Source organism: Carex rostrata, unplaced genomic scaffold (assembly GCF_964058835.1).
Source record: "Carex rostrata unplaced genomic scaffold, lpCarRost1.2 SCAFFOLD_38, whole genome shotgun sequence".
In the NCBI taxonomy this organism is placed as follows: Eukaryota; Viridiplantae; Streptophyta; class Magnoliopsida; order Poales; family Cyperaceae; genus Carex; species Carex rostrata.
Genome location: NW_027601202.1, coordinates 137,501 through 142,500, shown reverse-complemented (window position 1 = coordinate 142,500; position 5,000 = coordinate 137,501).

The following is a 5,000-nucleotide window of genomic DNA, read 5'->3' as shown; positions in this document are numbered from 1 at the left end:
GGCAAGCGGAAACGGCTAACGTTGGGCAAAAGTGACCCGAAAACAGTTCAGCTGGGGGAAATTAAGCGGAAGCAGCCAAGCGTTGGGGAAAACCAAGCGGATACGGCCAAGAGTCGGTGGAAAATGGCCCGAAAACAGTCCAGCGGCAAGCGGAAACGGCTAACGTTGGGACAAAGTGACCCGAAAACAGTTCAGCTGGGGAAAATTAAGCGGATGCAGCCAAGCGTTGGGGAAAACTAAGCGGATCCGGCCCAGAGTCGGTGGAAATTGGCCCGAAAACAGTCCAGCGGCAAGCGGAAGCGGCTAACGTTGGGCAAAAGTGACCCGAAAACAGTTCAGCGGGGGAAAACTAAGCGGATGCGGCCACGCGTTGGGGAAAACTAAGCGGATACGGCCAAGTGTTGGGGAAAAATGGCCCGAAAACAGCCCAGCGGCAAGCGGAAGCGGCTAACGTTGGGGAAAAGTGACCCGAAAACAGTTAAGCGGGGGAAAACTAAGCGGATGCGGGCACGCGTTGGGGAAAACTAAGCGGATGCGGCCAAGTGTCGGTGGAAATTGGCCCGAAAACAGCCCAGCGGCAAGCGGAAGCGGCTAACGTTGGGCAAAAGTGACCCGAAAACAGTTCAGCGGGGGAAAACTAAGCGGATGCGGCCACGCGTTGGGGAAAACTAAGCGGATACGGCCAAGAGTCGGTGGAAATTGGCCCGAAAACAGTCCAGCGGCAAGCGGAAGCGGCTAACGTTGGGCAAAAGTGACCCGAAAACAGTTCAGCGGGGCAAATTTTTGAAATTTTTTTTGAAATTTTTTTGAATTTTTGAAATTTTTGAAGTTTTTTTGGGTTTTTGGACTTTTTTTGAATTTTTGAATTTTTTGAATTTTTTTGAATTTTTTTGAATTTTTTGAATTTTTTTTGAATTTTTGAAATTTTTTTTTTTTTTTTGAATTTATTTGATTTTATAAATTTTTTGTGATTTTTTGAGATTTTTTTGAATATTTTACATGGGTGATTTCGACTTGGGGGATTTTCAGGGGGTGGTAACCCTGGGCGTGGCTAGAGCCTCAAAATGCATATTCCCCTATAGGGGGGCAAGGTTTTCAAAAATGGGTGCCCCCTCATGTACACGCGCGTGGGTGTACATGGCCCCGTCGGTGCCAGCGTGGGTGGAAAATGGCCCGAAAACAGCCCAGCGGCAAGCGGAAGCGGCTAACGTTGGGCAAAACTGACCCGAAAGCAGTATAGCTTGGAAAATTAAGCGGATGCAGCCAATTGTTGGCGAAAACTAAGCGGATACGGCCAAGTGTCGGTGAAAAATGGCCCGAAAACAGTCCAGCGGCAAGCGGAAACGGCTAACGTTGGGCAAAAGTGACCCGAAAACAGTTCAGCTGGGGGAAATTAAGCGGAAGCAGCCAAGCGTTGGGGAAAACCAAGCGGATACGGCCAAGAGTCGGTGGAAAATGGCCCGAAAACAGTCCAGCGGCAAGCGGAAACGGCTAACGTTGGGACAAAGTGACCCGAAAACAGTTCAGCTGGGGAAAATTAAGCGGATGCAGCCAAGCGTTGGGGAAAACTAAGCGGATCCGGCCCAGAGTCGGTGGAAATTGGCCCGAAAACAGTCCAGCGGCAAGCGGAAGCGGCTAACGTTGGGCAAAAGTGACCCGAAAACAGTTCAGCGGGGGAAAACTAAGCGGATGCGGCCACGCGTTGGGGAAAACTAAGCGGATACGGCCAAGTGTTGGGGAAAAATGGCCCGAAAACAGCCCAGCGGCAAGCGGAAGCGGCTAACGTTGGGGAAAAGTGACCCGAAAACAGTTAAGCGGGGGAAAACTAAGCGGATGCGGCCACGCGTTGGGGAAAACTAAGCGGATGCGGCCAAGTGTCGGTGGAAATTGGCCCGAAAACAGCCCAGCGGCAAGCGGAAGCGGCTAACGTTGGGCAAAAGTGACCCGAAAATGGATCAGCGGGGGAAAACTAAGCGGATGCGGCCACGCGTTGGGGAAAACTAAGCGGATACGGCCAAGAGTCGGTGGAAATTGGCCCGAAAACAGTCCAGCGGCAAGCGGAAGCGGCTAACGTTGGGCAAAAGTGACCCGAAAACAGTTCAGCGGGGGAAAACTAAGCGGATGCGGCCACGCGTTGGGGAAAACTAAGCGGATACGGCCAAGAGTCGGTGGAAATTGGCCCGAAAACAGTCCAGCGGCAAGCGGAAGCGGCTAACGTTGGGCAAAAGTGACCCGAAAACAGTTCAGCGGGGGAAAACTAAGCGGATGCGGCCACGCGTTGGGGAAAACTAAGCGGATACGGCCAAGAGTCGGTGGAAATTGGCCCGAAAACAGTCCAGCGGCAAGCGGTAGCGGCTAACGTTGGGCAAAACTGACCCGAAAACAGTTCAGCGGGGGAAAACTAAGCGGATGCGGCCACGCGTTGGGGAAAACTAAGCGGATACGGCCAAGTGTTGGGGAAAAATGGCCCGAAAACAGCCCAGCGGCAAGCGGAAGCGGCTAACGTTGGGCAAAAGTGACCCGAAAACAGTTCAGCGGGGGAAAACTAAGCGGATGCGGCCACGCGTTGGGGAAAACTAAGCGGATACGGCCAAGTGTGGGGGAAAAATGGCCCGAAAACAGCCCAGCGGCAAGCGGAAGCCGCTAACGTTGGGCAAAAGTGACCCGAAAACAGTCCAGCGGGGGAAAACTAAGCGGATGCGGCCACGCGTTGGGGAAAACTAAGCGGATACGGCCAAGCGTCGGTGAAAAAGGCCCGAAAACAGTCCAGCGGCACGCCGAAGCGGCTAACGTTGGGCAAAAATGGCCAAAAGCGGTGGAGCAGGGCGGTCTGAATCTATGCATCCACATAAAATGGGGGGTAAACCTGGGGGATTTCCAGGGGGTGGTAACCCTGGGCGTGGCTGGAGACCCAAAATGCATATTCCCCTATAGGGGGGAAGGATTTTTGGAAGAGGCAGCCCCTCATGTACATGCCAAGCGGGGTGTACATGGCCCCTGTGGGTGCCTCCGTCGGTGTAAAATGGCCCGAAAAACAAGATTATGTTACCCGAAGACACGATTATGTTACCGAAAAAACACGGTTGAGCGGGGGCAGTAAGCACGGTTGAGCGGGGGCAAAAAACACGGTTGAGCGGGGCAAAAAACACGGTGCAGCGGGGACAAAAGACACGATTTTGTTACCGAAAAACACGGCCCGTCGGGGGCAAGGAACACGAATATGTTACCGAAAAACACGGACCACGCGGGTTGAAATCCCCAGCCGTAGAGCCGGCGAAACACGGTGGGGCAGGGCGTCTAAGCGTGGAGGCGCCCGTAAGACCGATGCGGGTTGAAATCCCCAGCCGTAAAGCCGGCGAAAAGCGGTCGGGCAGGGTGACTCCGCGTGGAGTTTCGCCCGTAAGGCCGATGCGGGTAGCCGCGCGGGTTGAAATCCCCAGCCGTAAAGCCGGCGAAACACGGTTCATTGGGGCGCCTAAGCGTGGAGGCGCCCCGCAGAGACCGAGCGGGTTGAAATCCCCAGCCGTAAAGCCGGCGAAACACGGTTCATTGGGGCGCCTAACCGTGGAGGCGCCCCGCAGAGACCGAGCGGGTTGAAATCCCCAGCCGTAAAGCCGGCGAAACAAGTTCGGGCAGGGCGACTCCGCGTGGAGTTTCGCCCGTAAGACCGATGCGGGTAGCCGCGCGGGTTGAAATCCCCAGCCGTAAAGCCGGCGAAACACGGTTCATTGGGGCGCCTAAGCGTGGAGGCGCCCCGCAGAGACCGAGCGGGTTGAAATCCCCAGCCGTAAAGCCGGCGAAACAAGTTCGGGCAGGGCGACTCCGCGTGGAGTTTCGCCCGTAAGACCGATGCGGGTAGCCGCGCGGGTTGAAATCCCCAGCCGTAAAGCCGGCGAAACACGGTTCATTGGGGCGCCTAAGCGTGGAGGCGCCCCGCAGAGACCGAGCGGGTTGAAATCCCCAGCTGTAAAGCCGGCGAAACACGTTCGGGCAGGGCGTCTAAGCGTGGAGGCGCCCGTAAGACCGATGCGGGTAGCCGTGCGGGTTGAAATCCCCAGCCGTAAAGCCGGCGAAACACGGTTGAGCGGGGCGCCTAAGCGTGGAGGTGCCCTGCAGTGACCGAGCGGGTTGAAATCCCCAGCCGTAAAGCCGGTGAAACACGGTTGAGCGGGGCGCCTAAGCGTGGAGGCGCCCCGCAGAGACCGAGCGGGTTGAAATCCCCAGCCGTAAAGCCGGCGAAACACGTTCGGGCAGGGTGACTCCGCGTGGAGTTTCGCCCGTAAGACCGATGCGGGTAGCCGCGCGGGTTGAAATCCCCAGCCGTAAAGCCGGCGAAACACGGTTCATTGGGGAGCCTAAGCGTGGAGGCGCCCCGCAGAGACCGAGCGGGTTGAAATCCCCAGCCGTAAAGCCGGCGAAACACGTTCGGGCAGGGCGTCTAAGCGTGGAGGCGCCCGTAAGACCGATGCGGGTAGCCGCGCGGGTTGAAATCCCCAGCCGTAAAGCCGGCGAAACACGGTTGAGCGGGGCGCCTAAGCGTGGAGGCGCCCCGCAGTGACCGAGCGGGTTGAAATCCCCAGCCGTAAAGCCGGCGAAACACGGTTGAGCGGGGTGCCTAAGCGTGGAGGCGCCCCGCAGAGACCGATGCGGGTTGAAATCCCCAGCCGTAAAGCCGGCGAAACACGATTGGGCAGGGCGTCTAAGCGTGGAGGCGCCCGTAAGACCGATGCGGGTAGCCGCAAGGGTTGAAATCCCCAGCCGTAAAGGCGGCGAAACACGGTTGAGCGGGGCGCCTAAGCGTGGAGGCGCCCCGCAGAGACCGAGCGGGTTGAAATCCCCAGCCGTAAAGCCGGCGAAACACGGTTCATTGGGGCGCCTAAGCGTGGAGGCGCCCCGCAGAGACCGAGCGGGTTGAAATCCCCAGCCGTAAAGCCGGCGAAACACGATCGGGCAGGGCGTCTAAGCGTGGAGGCGCCCGTAAGACCGATGCGGGTAGCCGC